The sequence below is a fragment of the Lissotriton helveticus genome, chromosome 1_2 (genome assembly GCF_964261635.1).
Source record: "Lissotriton helveticus chromosome 1_2, aLisHel1.1, whole genome shotgun sequence".
NCBI classification, from domain to species: Eukaryota; Metazoa; Chordata; class Amphibia; order Caudata; family Salamandridae; genus Lissotriton; species Lissotriton helveticus.
Genome location: NC_136058.1, coordinates 102,229,370 through 102,247,560, shown reverse-complemented (window position 1 = coordinate 102,247,560; position 18,191 = coordinate 102,229,370). Strand labels below are relative to the sequence as shown.

Below are 18,191 nucleotides of genomic sequence, written 5' to 3'. Positions count from 1 at the left end.
GAAGAGGGTGGATAGGAACACAAAGTGCGGGTGCCTTCTACATAGAAGCTTCACATCCCAGATGGACAACCTACATTAACCACCTGAGCAAAAGGAAGAAAATCGACATGTCCCATGGAGCCACAGGGCACTCACAAGTTTTGCCAATAATGGCACTTATTTAAAACGTCTGAAATATAAGTTCCTCATCATCCATAGCATTCTTACTAGGTAGTCTTTTTTTTAAATATAAATCTGTTTATTGATTTTCAGTTTGTATATCAACAGGTGCATAACAATAAACAAAAAATAAGTGCTGCTTCAGTATGCCCAAACCTCGTAGAACCCCGGTGTCAGAAATACAGGAGTACAATGAAAAAGATATTTCATCATGGAAGACGGTGATCCTGAATAGGTTAGACACTCGCCCCAAACATTTTGGTGCTTCTCGGGCATCCCATGGGCTTGTAAACAAAGTCTTTTGCTGCAGCAGTAAAATTAATTCCCCAAACCTATTGGAGAAAGAGCGGGGCCAAACTGGAACGCCAAGGACGGGCTATGTCCCTCTTTGCAAGAATGAAGCCCATACCAACTAGCCATCGAATGTGATGACTCCGTCCCTATTCATCCAGCAGGCCAGGACTGGTTTTGGAGCAAGAAGGACCACACTACCCACAATCTGAGGGAAAAGCGCAAAGTCGTGCTACAGTTTGGATACTGGGCAGCCCCAGATCATATGGAAGAAGGTGCCCGTTGGGTGCGGACACCGCCAGCATCGTGGAGGCAGAGCACCCCCATCTTGTGCAGCAGTGAGGGACTGAAGTACACTCTGTGGAGGTACATCACCTGACTAAGTTGGAGTTTCGTTGAAATTGCTGGAACTCTATGGGCCATTTTTGCCTCTCTCCAGCCATATTCATCCAAGAGGCCCAGGTCCTCCTCCCACATTTCCGTTAAAAAAAAACATTGGGTCAGGGGTATTGTTCAGTAACGAAATGTAGATCACATCAAATCACACAGTATTTATAGAGCGCAACTTGTCCACGTAAAGGTATCCAGGGGCTGAGGACCCTGCTGCGAAGAAGGGTCAGTTGAACAGCCCTTTCTTGAGTCCTTTCCTGAATTCAAGTAGCGAGGATGCTGTCCATCGGTGAGGGGAAAATTTGTTCCAGGATTTCGCAGCAAGGTAGGAGGAGCGCCTGCCACGGCTGCTACGGCGGATATGAGGGGTATGGGCAAGGGAGAGGGAGGTGAAGCGCAGGTGTCTGGAGTGTTGGTGGAAGTTCAGGCAGTGGTTGATGTAAGCTGGTCCCTGGTTATAAAGGGCCTTGTAGGCGTGGTTCAACTTCTTGAATTGCCAACTCTTCTGAATGGGGAGCCAGTGGAGCTTTTTGAGGAGAGGGGTGATGTGGGTCTGTTGGGGAGGTCTGCTGCATTCTGTATTGTCTGTAGTCTATCACTTGTTGCAATTACACTTTTCGCCCTAAGTGGGATGGGTATGCCTAGACGTGGGTCCCTTGCTCACTGTGCAACTGGATTCAAGCTAGCCTGGCTGATGAAGGGGGATATATCCCGAAACTGGTCCCAGGATGCTTGTTTCCGGTCCAGGGAGGACCTGGCTTGGCAGTTCGGTCTGGAATGTTCCCATGAGGTACAGGGTCAAGAGTGATTTGCATGTGGCTAGATCCAAACTGTGATGGAGTAGTGGGCAAAAGAACAATGGATTTAACCCAGATCTCTTGACTGGGGAGAATGTTTGAATCATTCAGCATTCCGTCTATAAATTACTGCAGTTACAGTTTTTGCCCTAAGTGGGATGGGTATGCCCAGATGTGGGCCCCTTGCTCACTGTGCCACTAGATTCAAGCTAGCCTGGCTGATGAAGGGTGACATACCCCGAAACCAGTCCCAGGATGCCTTTTTCCGGTCCAGGGAGGACCTGGCTTGGCAGTTCGGTCTGGACTGTTCCCATTAGGCACAGGGTCAAGACTGATTTGCATATGGCTGGGTCCAAACTGGGGTGGCATAGTGGGCAAAAGAATGATGGATTTAACCCAGATCTCTTGACTGGGGAAGAAAGTTTGAATTATTCAGCATTCCGTCCATCATTTGTTGCAGTTACACTTGTCTGTAGTCTTTACAGGAACTGAGAGGTGATTCCTACACAGTGGGCAATATTGTAGTCTAGCAGGCTGGTGACGAGGGATTGAGATACAATTCGTTGGGTGTAAACAGGGAGCCATTTGAAGATCTTATGGAGCATGCTGAGGGTGAAGAAGCGGGCAGAGGTCACTGCGTAGATCCGGGTTCTCATGGTTAGTTTGCTGTCAAGGATGATTCCAAAGGTGTGCATCTGTTGGTGAGGGTCCCAGTTGAGAAGGCCACCAGGAGTAGCTCCAAGGGGAGGTGTTGTTCCCTAAGATCAGAATTTCTGTCTTGTCTGTGTTAAGTTTTAGGCAGTTGTCTCTCATCCATCTGCGACACCTGTCAAGCACCTGTGGAGGTTGGTCATGGTGGTGGATGGGCTTTCTGAGAGAGAGAGAAGTGGAGAAGTGTGGCTCACTGGTTAGAGGAGGCAGACCCTGAAGCAGAGGTCAGACCGGGACCAGGGTTCAATTCCCGATGCGGCAGGGTCTTGAGCTCAAAATGTCCACGGACTCGATAATTCTCGCTTTGGTGCCTACTCAAATCAGGGGTTCACACTCTGCAACTCTGGGCAAATAGCTTGCTCAATCTCTACTACGCCCCCCCGCAGCGGGATGCCTGGCTTTCACCTTGGGGGTGCCCAGTAGGGGCTATCTCACAGGGAAAAACCAGGACGGGTTCCCAAAGCAAGCGCCTTGAGACCCTTTGGGGTGATTAGTGCGCTATATAAGAAGCCACATTAATTTTTTTTTTAGAGAGGATGATCTGAGTGTCGCTTGAGTAGGATGCGATGTTTAGTCCATGGTTTCTGATGATGCTGGCTAGAGGGGTCATGTAGATGTTGCACAGAGTAGAGCTAAGGGATGAGCCTTGAGGGTTGCCACAGATGATGTTCTTGTGTTCCAAGGTCAAAGGAGGTAGGCGGATTCCCTGGGTTCTGCTGGTGAGGAAGGGAGGCAATCCATTTGAGGGTGTCTCCTTGGATTCCGATGTGGTGAAGTCTCTTGATGAGGGTGTGATGGAATAAAGTGTCGAAAGCTGCTGATAGGTCGAGGATGATCAGGGCCGCCCTGTCTCCCTGGTTTGGAAGGATTCTGATGTCGCCTATGGCTACAATCAGGGCAGTTTCAGTGCTGTGGTTGGAGCAGAATCGGGATTGAGAGGTGGCCAGCAGGTTTTTTTTTTCAGTTGTTCTGTAAGTTGATGTCCTTTTTGTAGACTTTGGTGGGGAAAGGAAGCAGGGAGATGAGACAATAGTCCTTGAGTTTGCTGGGGTCGACAGAAGGTTTCTTGAGTAGAGGATTGACTACTGCATGTTTCCATTCCATGGTGAAGGTGGCCTTGGTGATGGATGCGTTGAGGATGGTGGTGTGTTTGTTGCTCATGATCTTGCTCTCGAAGTTGTAGATGTGGTGAGGACAGGGGTCCTTAGGTGATCCTGAGTGGATGGATCTCATGATGGCAGTGGTGTTGTTAGTGGTGAGCTGATTCCAGCAGGTGAGCATGAGGTTGGGGTTCGTGTCTGCCAGAGCAAGAAGGCCGAGAGTGCTGGCAGTTGGGGGTCAGGATGTGAAGTTTTTATAAGTGGAAGACAATGTTGAAGAGTTCTTTGTTGTTGTTAGAACTGGCTTCAATGAGGTGAGGGAAGGCACTCCCTTTCGTCTCTTTCAGGAGTTGGTGATAGAGGTTTAGGGAGGTCTTTAAGGAGGCCCGATCTGTGTGCTCTTTGCTCATGTACTATTTCCTTTCGAGTGACTTGCAGTTCGTTTGGTGGTTCTCAGTTCTGTGGTGTACCAGCTGACCTGTTTGGAATTTCTTGGGTTTGGTGGGTTGGATGGGGATGGTTCTATCAGCGCAATTGATGATCCATGCGTAGAAGTTCCCCACTGTCAGTTCAAGGTTGTTTGTGATGCAGGGGCGGGAGGTGTTGAGGGCATAGGACCATTGGCTCTCCAATATTTTTCTTCAGTTCTGGTGGGCTGGGCTGTGCGGCTTAGTACTGGTGATGGGGCGTATTGCGATTGTGAAGTGCACAATGACATGGTCAGTCCAGGTCAGCGCAGTGACTCTTGGCTGAACTTGACTCTGTCGTTGGCCTTGAAGATGGGGCTGAGGGAGTGTCCTCTGGTGTGAGTGGGTTTGGAGACAAGCTGGGCGAGGTCCATCTTTCCCATGCTTTTGAGGAGGTTGGCGGTGTTGGTGTTGTTGGGTCTTCGAGGTGAGAAATGAGGTCGCTGAGGAAAATTAGTGTTTGGAGTCGATGGCGAGCAGGTGATAAAATCGGGAATGGCGCAGCAGATGCTGGGACGAGGCCCAGGTGGTCTGTAGGCAAGGGTGCCTCCAATGGTGGTTTTGCTGCCAGTGTGGATTTGGAAGTTGAGGCACAAGACACCCTTCCTAGTTAGACTCCAATAGGTGTGCTTCTAGAGGGTTCCACTGGGGATGGGTTCTGAGGAGTCCTGAGAGGGCTCAAGGCATGGCATAATTTGTGCATAGTTTAGGTGTCCGTCAGGTATTGAAAATTGCACATAACTGTGCTCGTCCAGACATCCCCCACCGTTGAGATGAATATGGATTCCCAGGCTCGGAAGTCCTCCACCGAGGCTGTTTGACTTATCCAAGTCCCTGTCCAAAGTGACGTCATTGCCGTTGGCACTCCATGCCAACCAATCCACTGCAACAACTGCAGTCAGACGAGCAGAGTAGAGTGGGTGGCTGGTGGCAGGTGTGTGGGGTTGTTGTATTCATAAAGAAGACCAAGCATATCATGACTCTCCAGAGCCCGAGTCCCGCCACTATGGAGGAGTTGTCAAGAGCCGCAAAAAATTAGCCAGGGATGGGAAGGAGGTGGGTGGTCCAGTAGTATAATTGGAGGCTGGAGATGCCACCATTGTGTGGGAGAAGCACACACTTGTGAAATGAAATTTGTGGCAAACCTCCAGACCAAATGAAGCATACCACATCAGATTGTAATGTACTGAAGAAGGAAGGTGGGATGGGGTCGTTTTGTAGGATGTTGAGAAACGTTGGCAGCGCACCAATCTTAAACTGTTCACCCTTTACCGCCACGTTAAGAGGGAGCATAGCCCGGTGGGTCATATCCTTTTTGGCCCCAGCCACCAGAGGCGTCATGTTAAGGTTCAGGAATAATGTTGAGAAAAGGCAATCTGCATCCCCAGGTATTGGAAATTGCCATTGGACTATTTAAATGGTCCTATGGCTCTGATATAACCGTGGGAGCCCTAGAGGTGGATGTAAGCGTCATCATGGACTTGCAACATGTCGAAGTTTCGGGCTCACCCACGTATAGTAATAGGTCATCAGCATAGAGTGAGATTCGATCTTCATGGCCACATGGTAAACAAAAAGCTGCAGAGCTGCACATCCTGCACATTCTGCTAAGGGCTGAATGGCAAACACAAATAAAAGGAGTAACAGGGGCTGCCCTGCCTTGTTCCACATGGCATAGAGGTAGTCTGGGAGGTCAACCATTCACCCAAGACTTGGCCCAGGATTCGGAGTACAGTACGCCGACCCATAGGCAGAAATGGGGCCAAAGTTAATTCATTCCAGCTAATGGAACAGAAACTGCCACTGAATTGTCCAGTCGGTAAAGGTCATCATGCATCTGTGGAAGTTGGCAGTGGTGGTAGAGGGGTCTTCTGACAACGAAAGGATGAGCTGGGTGCCTTTGGCGCAGGTGATGATGTTAATTTTTTATGAACTGACGGTGTTTGCCTGGGGGTTATCATGTGCATATTGACGAGCGTGGGGCTGAGGGACAATCCTTGGGGGATGCTGCAGATGATCTTCTTGGGTCCTGAGGTGAATGTTGGGAGACGGATTCTCTGGGTTCTTCCTGTGAGGTATGAGGCAATCCATTTGAGAGTGTCTCCCTGGATTCCGATGTGGTGGAGTCTGTTGATCAAGATGTAATGGGAGACAGTGTCAAAGGGGGCTGACAGGACCAGGAGGATGAGGACTGCTGTTTTGCGGTGGTCCATGAGGGCACTGATGTCATCAGCGGCAAGGATCAGGGCTGTCTCATGCTGTGGTTGCCTCTGAATCTGGATTGAGAGGGGTCCAGGAGGTTGTTGTGTTCCAGGTGTTTTTTGAGTTGCTGGTTGATTGCCTTCTCGAGAGTTCCTTGCTGCTATTTGCACTGGCTTCAGTTTGCTACGGTGTTCTTCTTAGTTTTTTTCATGAGGTGGTGGAACTGGCTTAGCGCTGTCTTGAAGGTGGTGTGGTTTCCATTCTTTGTGCTGGAGCACCACTTCCTTTCTAGTTGCCTGCAATTGTGTTAGGTGGATTTCAACTCCTTGTTGACACAGCTGGCTCTTCTGGTAGGTCCTTTGGATTTGGCTGGTATGGAGGGGGTGACTGTGTCGGCAAATTCTGTGATCCACTGGGAGAAGTTCTATGCAGCCTGATCAGGGATGGATGTTGTGCTTGGGAGTTGTGAGTAGATAGTGTTGCTCCACTGGTCTTCCGATAGCTTTTTCCAGTTTCTGCACATGGAGCTGGGGGTGGCATGGTGCCAGAGTTGGTAGGTCTGGAGATGGTGAAGTGGATGCTGAAGTGGTAGGTATAGGAGTCCCTGTCTATCAGCATCAAGTAGGCGAGGGAGGAGTAAACCCTCCATGTGCAGGAGCTTTCCGACTCCATCCTCCATTTCGTAATTCCTACTGAGTGAGGCAAGGTGTGTCAGAGTTGCTGTGTTTACCTGTTTCTGACAGAGTGCCAGCCTTTTTAGTTCTGATGCATGCCTCAACAGTGCAGTTTGGGTTGCAGTGTAGATCTCCTCTGCAGAGCGTAAGTCATGTTCAAGGGACAACACCTCCCTATAGCTGCGAGACCAGGCAGCTGTCTGATATGATATGACAAGGCTGCAAAGAGTCACCATTAGGGATCTCCCACGGGGTGATAGGGTAGTCTACTGAGATGGTATTAGCAGTGAGATAGTCAGAGATTTGTGTCCAGAGGAAGTCGTAAAGTCAGATTCAACCACCATGCACTGAGGCGCCAATGGCATATTTGCTGTTGCTGGAGGACCTGAGGGCCAAGGTGATGGGAGCATGGTCTGTCAGTGCACGTGGGAGAATGTGAACGTCAATTGCCTTGTTGTATCTATGGAGGGTATAATAAAGTAAGCAAGGCAGGTGGAGGATTTGTGGGGATGGGAATAGAACGTATATTCCTTGGTTTGAGCGTGATGTGTCGGAAAGGGTCAGGGAGGAGGCCCAGGCTGCTAAGTCATAGGTGCTGCAAGTCGAGGAATTACTGGAGTCAAGTGAGGATCCATCACAGAATTTAAGTCATACCCAAGAAAAGTGGGGCCATTTAAGGATTGAAGGAGTAAGGGTGCAAGGGCTTGTAGCTTTGGGGACACAAGCAGGGGGGGGGTGTAGATAGGTCCAGTGGACTCCCTCCATATCACCCCCCACAAGGACGAAATGGCAAAGGGCATCACTGTGAGATCTCGTAACGAGCAAAGGGAGACGTTTGTGTAGAAGAATGGCTATACCCCTGCAGGTGGTTGTCTAACCAGCTGCTGGATGGGGCAGTGGTTGCCAAGCAGGTGGGTTTCCTGCAGTAGCACCACCGATGGGGATTGGCACTTAAAGTACTGAAACACTGCTCCGCCATTAATTTTATTATTGAGGCCACTGACATTCCAGGAGAGGGCAGTTAGTAGAGTAATGTAAACTTCGCCTTCTCCCAACCCCCCCCACCCTACCAGATACCGGTTCCATCACAGCCACCTCTCCTAGCCTACAGGACCCCTCCAACCACCTCCCCTCTTTTCCCCCCCAAACCTCCTACACTCCTATGACACCTCACAGTCCTCCTCTCTCCTTCTTCCCCACCGTCTTGTTCCGCTCCCATCCTCCCCTAAACATGTCCTAAACTCCTTTCCTTCATGCAATGCCAACAAGGACAACTCTCCCTTCACCTCGGATACACCAACCCCTGCTCTCAACCTCCACCTTTCCCCACCTGTGAACCCTATACCTCAACTCTCCTCCTGTCCTCCCACCTCTCCCTGCCTCCCACCACCTGCACCACCCCCTCCTTTTGCCATCGAGACACTCAACCTTCCGTGCTCTGCCCTACTCTCTCTTGAAAATAAGCTATGCTCTCTTATCACCTCCATCTCCCAGCTTGTAGCTTCCATTTTCTCTTTTAAGCTCTAAGATTTCAACTTTCCCATTCGCATCAACTCCTCTGGAAAACTCCCACCTTCCCACGAGATGCACCACGCCCCCTCACACTATTATAGCCAAGCATAACCTGTCGTCTGCAAGCATCGCTCACCCACACAAGCCCTTGAACGCCACCCCTCCTTAACCTGCTTCTCTGAGTAACCCAATTACCTACTCTATTCCAACGATCTCCTCTGTCAGAACCAAGCATCCACCTAAACCCTCCCATGCACCCCCATATAGATATAATATCCCTATCACCCTTCTTAGCACAAGTGCCCCGTCACCAAAACAGTCTCGACAGAACTACGATGCCTGCTCCACAACTGCAGATCTGCAATAAAACACAAACTCGAAATCTCTGATACCATCACCCTTCACAATATTGACCTGTTTTTCCTAACTGAGACCTGGTTCAACGATACCTCTCAATCTATGTTTGATCTCCTTCTACCCACTGGCAACTCTATTTTCAGGAATGACAGACCTATCAAAGTTGGGGGAGGTGTTGCAGTCATCTTTAGAAACTCCCTTCAACTCAAGGCTTTTCCCATCAGCGCCTTCCGCACTTTCGAATGTCTATCTCTTGAGCTTCAACTTCACCACCGCTCACCCCTTAGATTCCATGTCATATACCGCCCACCTGGCAGCGGCCCTTCGTTCATGGAGGAACTCACTGACTTCATCAGCGACCAATACGCACAAAGTGACAATCAGACCTTCGTGGGTGACTTCAATCTCCACTGGGGCTCCCTGCAAGACTCTTCCGCGAACTTGATGGCCTCCTTCCTCTCTACAAACGATCTTATCCAACACTGCACAGAATCAACACACTCTAAGGGCTCAATCCTGGACCTTGTTATTTCTAAAGCAGGCATGCTTTCTATTGCTACCCCTATTGGTGGTCTGACCACCTCCTCATTCCATTCTCTCTTCTCCTAGCACACTCTATTACTCTTGGCCAACCTAAGAGGGCTACCTCCTGGTTCCGTGATGCTAAAAATCTTGACACTGTTTCCCTCTGTGAATCAGCTTTGCTGTCACTTCCAAGGCTTGACCCGAACCTAGATGTTAACGATCTCACATCACAATGCCTCTCAGTCCTTGCAGTCGAAATTAATAGCGTCGCTCCTCTCCAAAGCAAAAAGAAAAGGCCCATTCCCTCAGCACCCTAGTTCAGCAAATCCCTATATGAAGAAAGGAAGCACCTAAGACTCCTGGAGAAACAATGGAGGCAAGCACCCTCCACCGATAATTTGGCTACGCTTCGTTCAGCAAGATCCAAGTACCACAAGCACATCTTCCTTGGGAAAGCATCACACTTCAGAACCCTCCTTGACTCAGTCAAAAATAGACCCAAAAAACTATTTGATCTCATCAAGAATTCTAACTTCTCTCCCCAACCTCCAAATTGGAGGATTCTACAAAGAAAGCAGCTGAGTTTGCGGTGTTCTTTGACGAAAAAGTGAAATCCCTTGTGGTTCAGGTCGCTCATCCTACCCCTCCAGAGGAGCGCAAATCACTAGCCATCTGGCAGAACTTCGACCCCATCTCTGAAGATGTCCTCCTCAAGTGCATCCTCGAAACAAAGCCCTCCAACCACTCGCTTGACCCCATCCCTAGTGCCATTGCCATTGACTTCTACACCCTTTCTCTTCCCTATTGGACCACTCTGGTCAACCTCTCCCTCTGTCAAGGCTCCCTTCCTGCTCCCTTCAAAACTGGGCAGGTCACACCTCTGCTTAAAAAACCCACTGCGGATGCGAATGACCTCAACAACTTCCGCCCCATCACTAACCTACCCTTTCTTGCTAAGATCACAGAAAGATGTGTTGCGAAACAACTCTCTCGTCATATCAAGGACAATGATCTTCTTGACAATTTTCAGTCCGGCTTCATTCAAAATTGCAGCACTGAAACTGCCCTGCTGCAAGTGATCGATGACGCACTGCGAATACTAGACTCGGGGGGGTCTTGTCTTTTAATTCTCCTTGACCTTTCGGCAGCCTTTGACACTGTTAATCACAACACCCTCCTCAACATTCTTCAACAGAGAATGGTCATGGAGGGGACTGTGCTTAAATGGTTTGCTTCTTTCCTTTCTGATAGATCCCAAATGATCAAAATAGCGGACAGTCTTTCACCGCCTTTGGCGGTGGGTCAAGGTGTTCCCCAAGGCTCTATTCTTGCACCCACATTGTTCAATCTCTATTTGGAACCTCTGGGAAATCTCCTAAGTGAATCTGGGGTCAACTATCATCTCTACGCAGACGACACTCAAATCTACCTTAAGGTTGCCTCCACTCACGATCTCTCTGTCCTAAGCTCTACCCTCGACTCCATTCATAACTGGATGTCAACACATCAACTGATTCTGAACCCCTCCAAAACTGAATTCCTCCTCCTCTCCTCCTCACTTTCTCCTCCTCCGGTTCAATCTTGGATGGACCAGATGAATCTGCTGAACAATAAACCCATCATTGTCGACAGCGCAAAATCCCTTGGTGTCATACTTGACACAAAACTCAATCTACTCTCCCACATTAATTCAATTGCAAAGTCTGCCCGATACCAACTGCGCCTTCTCTGGGGGATTCGTCGCTTCTTCCCGGAGAATGACCTTAAAACCCTGGTCCAATCGCTGGTCCTCTCCAGACTGGACTACTGCAATTCTCTTCTGACTGGCCTCCCCAAATCCCACCTAGCCCCCCTTAAGTCTGTTCTACATTCAGCAGCTCGTTTCATCTATGGGGCCAAAAGAAGCGACCACATCACTCCCATGTTATCCTCCCTTCGCTGGCTTCCCATCGAGGCTAGAGCTATCTACAAGACTGCCTGCATCACCCACAAAGCCTTGCACTCCTCCACTCCGCGCTACCTGGCGAATAAACTGAAACTCTCTGGAGGCTCTAGACCTTCACAAAATGCGGAAAATCTACTGCTTGAATCTCCCACTTTCAAGAAGGAAAGATCGATGGCCCAATCCTTTTCAGGCAGCGCAGTGAGAATCTGGAACTCACTTCCGCCTCAGCTCCGGACCACCACCTCCTCCCAGGCCTTCAAAACTGACCTCAAAGTTCTCCTCCTTCAAAGACACTTCCAAATGTAATCCTTGCCCTGTCTATTATCTGAAGGAGCCCTTCAATAATTGAAAAATCTACTTTACATGACTTTGGAAGTGTCTTCCCAGTGTGTTCTTATGGTTTGAGAGTCTGCCATTTATTGCGGTATTATCCTTCTACCTGTGTTTTGGACTCTTGCGTAACATGCACATGTCACTTTCTCTTGTAACACACTGTTTTCTACCTCTTGCTTTTGTTTGTTTTTGATACCTGCACAAGTGCCACCAGTGCCTACGTAACGTTTGTACTTGTGCTTGAGTGTCCTCCTTATATTGCAGTATTATACCTCTGTTTATTTTGTATGCTTTTGTAACCTGCACACGTCACTTTTTCCTCCTGCAATGCACCGTTTGCTACCTCTTGTATTTTGTTGGCTCACGAGTGTCACTTTTGTATTGCACCGTTTGCTACCTCTTGTATTTTGCTGGCTCACGATTGTCATTTTTGACTCATTTAATGTAACGTTTGCTTTTGTTTTTTGCTCACTTGTAATGTTCTCATGTATCAGTTCTGTTCCTTTTGTGAAGCGCTCTGACACCTTCGGGTAAAGTCCGCGCTATATAAAAACGCATAAATAAATAAATAAATAAATGGAGTCTGTCATGGGGGATAGGTTGCACAGGGGAAGGCAAGGGGAAGTGGAATGCTATGATTCCATAAGTGAAGTAGGTGGAATCGAGCTGGCACAACATTGTTATTAGATGATTCTGGCAGGAAGACAATGGTAATAGCAATATATTATTATCAAGGTTATTTGGAAACCATATGACATTAATGAATGCCTCTCATTCTTAAGATGTTAATCTGTTTTATTGAATCTAACCAGAACCACGGAAAGTTATTGCACAACACTGAAGGAAGCTCCCTTTAGAAAAAAGTATCTTGTAGCTCATTATTTTGTTCACAGTCACTTTACCAATTCTAATCAAAGTACAGTTCAAAATAAACATTGACTTTAATTTCCACATAGAGAGTGGAAATACATACAGTTCAACAGGTATATCATGCAGAATATTACAAATTAAGTTCCAAAGTCAACACCATAGTCAGATTAAATGATTTCTTTCCTTTTCAGATATCAACACTCCTTCAGCACACATTAAAACCACCTGTGCAATCAGGTATTGTGATGATATCCAGTGCCTATTTCTGTCTCTCTTGTCCCATTTTCCCTTTCCCTGGGTTTATTGCTAACCTACACTGTAATTGGGCGAATCTGGGCGTGGGTTCTGCAAAGCTGCAAGGTTGGTATCACTCCTGTTGGATCAGACTGCAAGGTTAGTGTATCTTGACGTGTACCCTTGTAGTCCCTCTGTTATGAGGATGGTAGGTATAGCATCCCTTGATAAGTTGGATTCGGATACTGTCGGATTCATCTTTGCATTTCCTTGGTTCTCGTTGGAGCTTGTAACCAGTGTCTGCCAGATCTTTAATCCGGAAAAGTATATGGTGTGGAGTTTCAGTAGACTCAAGGCAGCTTCTACAAAACCTCTGCCTGGATATCTCATGATCAAAACCAAGGAGTTCCAGGATGGCTTTCTTATTTCCTGAGTAATCTGTTGTCCCATCAGGGTTTATGCTTTTTTGCACACCTTCATTAAACAATGGGGCAAGGTAGTGTCCACAGCGGTGAGGGAGCTATGGGCATTCTGAGCAATCCTTTCAAATACAGTAACAACATTCTAGATCATCACTTGAAGAATACTTTACAGAAGAGAAAAGGGTATATAAGAGTGCACTCTTCCAGCAGCTATCACTTGGGTAAGTTGGGCAAGAGCCTCCTGACACTTTCATATGCTGCAAATTGCCTTGCCATTTGAAGCTGGATTGTTAGTTAAACAGCTTGTCTACCTGCTTGCAACTGTTGAGGCTCTATTTGTATAGCCCAGTTTAACTGCTGCTGGTTCTCTGCCAACTTTCGAAGTTCTCCAGCTCTGCTCCCTCTAAAGGTGCCCCCCCTGCTTTCTTCGCCGGGAACACATATGTTGGCCCGCTTGGCATATTTCTCAGCTTAGGACCCACAACTCGCAAACTGGTAGGTAAGTTGTTTTATACAGGGAATTACCCTGTGGCTGGCTCCTAACCCACCTGTTTTCTGCAACACGACCGCAGAAGCCAACCTGAGAGAAAGTGTCTGATTCCTGCCTGTGCGTGATGGCAGAGAGTTGAGAGGTAGACTCCTTTGTCTGCCCTGACACAGTGCGTCCCGATCATGTGGGTCAGCGTTTTTCTGTAGGTGTTGCAGCTGTGTGGCAGCCATGCTCAAGGATCCTACACCTTAACCTGTGTGGGAAAGAAAGGGCACATTTATATTCTGTCATCATGTATAATTTTCGCAAACCTTTGTTTTTATTATGTTCACAATCATTTTGGGAAAAGTAGGCTTTTGTGTGTGTGTACAGCCACCACCATGACCCATGAACATCCTCAAACAAACAAACAAACAAACACAGTCTCAGCAAATGTACACTACTCATTCACAACAAAAAAACTCAATCCACAATTCAATAGCTCAATAAACTCTACCAAACTCCACAAAACACCTCTATATACTCTTCTACGCCCAGTTCCACACAATGGCACTTTCACTCTCACATAAACCACTAATCTGCTGTATACCACTATCAAATCCACACATCACCAACACAACAGATCCCATTCCAGCCCCACCAACCCTCTTTTGTACCATCCTCCAACACACCTCCCAATAATCTTTTTGCCAAAAACACACAACCAAACATCCCTTACACTCCACTCCTACACAAATGCTACCTATTCCTGCTAGCAAATCTACTACAAACACTCATAAACCTTATTCATCCCCTCTCACACAACACATATACTCTCCTCCAACACACATCATCACCCCTCACCTCATTAGCATTCACTCCTCACCAGTACTTTAGATAAATCCTACAAACTCACTACTCAAATATCACATATTGCTACTCCACAAAGCAAAACATAACACACACATTTTCTTGCTACATTCCATCACAAAATACAAACACCCACTCCCACCATCATGCCTACACAAATAATACACACTCTAAACCAAGGGCACCATGCCTGTACATTTTACCAAAGATACACAAACCTAGCATTTTTCCACAAGGCAGACCCATTGTGTCCGGCATCGGCTCTCCTACAGAGCACATATCGGAGTACATAGACATCTTTTTACAGCCCTTAGTATGCAAACTTCCCTCATATATAAGGGATACGAGCGACCTTTTAAATCAATTGGAGGACGTAGAATGGACAAGTGACTTTTCCTTTGTCACATTGGACATCTGCTCATTATATACTTGTATACCATTGGAGAAGTGCTTACACACCCTGGCTGATTCTCTTGTGCAGAGAGATGCCACATTCTTTGAACACACCCATATGTTGCTGGATCTGACCCGACTAACGTTGGAAAACAATGTATTTTTACACAAGGACAATTGGTACAGGCAAGCAATAGGAATGGCTATGAGTTCGAAATGTTCACCCTCTTATGCAAACCTGTATATGGGCAATTTCGAACAGCATCACTTGTGAAAAATGGCTAACCCTGAACTCACTGAACACATTATATGTTGGGGTCGCTACAACGATGACATTTTTGTCATCTGGTCAGGTAGTGATCTTTGCTTTGGGGCTTTACTGGAACATCTCAACAATAATTCCTACAATTTGAGGTTTACACACAAAATCAGTAAATCAGAGATAGACTTTCTGGATGTGGTGCTGTACACGAAGGGAAACAAAATTGTATCTAGACTATCCGGAAGCCCACTGCTTGCAACTCTGTGCTGCATGCCAGTAGAGCCCACCCAAAATGACAAATAATCTCTATACCATTGGGGGTGATGACAAGACTATGAGTAAACTGTAGCGAGGAAATTGTTTTCCTCATGGAACTCCAGAAACTGGAGGGAAGGTTTATCAATAGAGGATACTAACATGGAGTACTTCAGAGTGCCAACGATAAGGTAAAAAGAGACCCAGAGAATGCCTTTTGAATTCTCGAAAAAGGAACTAGCCAAAGACCAGAGATCGCAAAATTGCTTTGGTGACAAATTATAACACACATAGTCACCAAATTTATAATATTCTTCAAAAACATTGGCATATTTTGAAACTAGATAAATCAGTGGGAAAATTCATATCCAACAAACCCACAGTGTCACATAGAAGGGGCACGACATTGAGAGAGCTATTGAATACCAGCTATTTGCCCCTTGTAAAAAGAGGTGCCACATGGCTACCAACTAAACCACTTGGTTTCTTCAAATGCACAAAGAGCAACATTTGCCAATTTGCAGAAAATAATATTACTGACTGTCAGTACAATACATCAGTAAAATATACTATACGAAACTTCATAAACTGACAAAACAAGCTATGTAGTTACTGTATAATATGCTGCTGTGGTCTTACTTACGTAGGGAGCACCATACGACCTCTAAAAGAGAGAATTCAGGAACATGTCAGGGCAGTTCGCAATAACAACAACAGCTACCCCTTTGCAGTTCATTTCAATGGAATCCATACTATTGATGACATGAGAAACATCCGATTTCATGGGATATCTCATACTCAGTGTAGTCCTAGAGGGGGAATAGAGTTTTGGCATTGAGAAGAGCAGAGACACAGTGGATCCTTAAGCTACGGGCTGTAGAACTGGGGCTGAATTATGATAAGGAGCTCCGCGTGTTTCTATCTGAATGAAACATAATGTATTTTGGACAATTGTAAAAAGTATCTGAGTTTCCAACTGAATATTTGAACATCTGTATATTGTCTAGCATAGGTACTAACTATGGGCATTATGTTTAATCAACTTAACTTATGGGGGTTTCCCTGCAATTGTGTTTGTACGGGACACATTCCCCAATTGTCGGTTACCCCAGGTGAGGCTGACACCAGGTAGAAGATATGAAGTGAAAGTAATTTGACAATGCAACAAATACGTGCCAATTTTAGGGGTATAAAATATTTTTTATCTCAAAAGGATGAAAAAACGCTCTATTAATTTAAACAAGGGTTTATTGGAAGAGCTTTCTTTCTTGGAATGAATAAACAGTTGTATGTTATTTCAACATGGAAGCCATGTTGATACAGTTTTGAGGCTATTCTCAGAGTAGGAAAAGAGAAAAGACACTTTCCTCCCATCTACACTGTTTCAGGTTCTGGTTACTCGATTAGCCATAAATGTGGCTTGTGCTATTCGCGTCTTCTTTGGCTGACTACGGGAAAGAGAACCCACGGTTAGGGACGGCAGACTTAAATGTAAGGTGAGTGCACGTTAGATGTTGTCGCAGGGCGTATCTACCATTATTTCCCAGGCACTGAATAGCTTTGGTTGTAATATGAGACTAACATGTATCCCGGAGAGTCATAAAAAATGGCATTCGAACTAGGTTGTGAGTAACACAATACAGAGACTCAAAATAGGCATGACACTTGAATTTGAGCGACCGGGGGTTCAGATTACCTTGAGCATATTTCGCAGTTATTTCTTGTTAGTTCACTGGACAATGAGTTAGTAAAACATTTGGCACTAACACAGTTGTAAAGATACTAAAGTTTGTGTTTTTGGTGTCTCTTTCCATGTTAAATTTTTGTAGGGTCTATTACAGCCCGGTCCGACTTTGATACATTGTTACGATTTCGTGAAAATATTTTGGGGTGAGTATACCCTGACAATATTTGGTTGGATATTAAAATTCGACGTGTTATTGAGAATTTGAATATCATTACATTATTATTACTGCCTCACTTGCAGGGATATACGGATTCTCTGGCACTTAATCATGGGCCGGATGATTACTCTTTTGGGATTACCATATCATTGACAATGTATCGGGATGCCAGCTAATATCACTGAAGAAGAAAAGGGAAAAAATAAGGAATACAATTAGACTGTGCATCGTGATTTGATTCATCCTGTAAGTGTGATGGGGTATCATCACAAACATATAGATTGGGGCTACTGAAATTCATAGCTACCAGGTTTGGCATAGGACTGACGGTTTTACTTCTGTCTTTTATTATTCCTCAGAGCATTTGTAGCAAGTCTATTGGTATCTGCATTTAAATCTATCTTCCTGTTCCCTTTCCAACAAGTGAAAATCCTATGGCAATATATACAAGTAAGAGCACATTAGAAGCCAACTGTGTCCTTCACAAATTTTATTTCCAATACAGAATTATTTGAGGGACTTATGACTATTTTGTGTTCTGATTATAATTACAGAACACTGTTGCATTTGGATGCCACAACCAAGTCCTGTATTAGTCCATAAAGGGATGAGGTCGGTTATCACTACGACTATTGAAACAATTTCTGCGAGGTCAGTTGTTGAAATTTGTATCTCTTGTAATGAGAGTATATCGTATTGGGCGTCACATACTTGTAATGATTAGTGTTTTGAGCGCACTATTTATGTGGACGTTCTGGGTCTGTACTGTTCACGGTGTTTCACCTTCAACTAAGAACATTCTTTATTTCAGTTGAAGAAAATGTCATCACTCACGGTTATGGGAGAAAGTCACAATCGTTTCCAATTCACTTGCAAGTCACTTTTTGAGGATCTTCTTTTTCGTTATCTTTTTCATTTTCTTCCTTTTTCTTTTTTCTCTGCTCATCTGACATCAAGGTAAACCCATTTGTAGGATATAGGTTTGACATTGTTTGTTAGAATTTGGACATGTAAGATTCCGATATTAATAGCACAAATTAATTTTTGTT

At 45.9% G+C, this 18,191-nt stretch overlaps 1 protein-coding gene across 12 annotated transcripts in view; it reads left to right on the top strand.

The window, feature by feature from the left end:
* The window catches only part of ATG4C (autophagy related 4C cysteine peptidase), a 375,968-nt gene that overhangs the window by 62,668 nt on the left and 295,109 nt on the right, over nt 1–18,191 (top strand). For 2 of the 12 annotated variants that reach the window (XM_078669332.1, XM_078669381.1), the window contains exon 7: nt 12,525–12,570. The exons of the other annotated variants lie outside the window; for them this stretch is intronic. The gene's annotated coding sequence lies outside the window, so the exon portion shown is untranslated. The remainder of the gene's footprint in view (nt 1–12,524; nt 12,571–18,191) is intronic. 12 annotated transcript variants of the gene reach the window in all.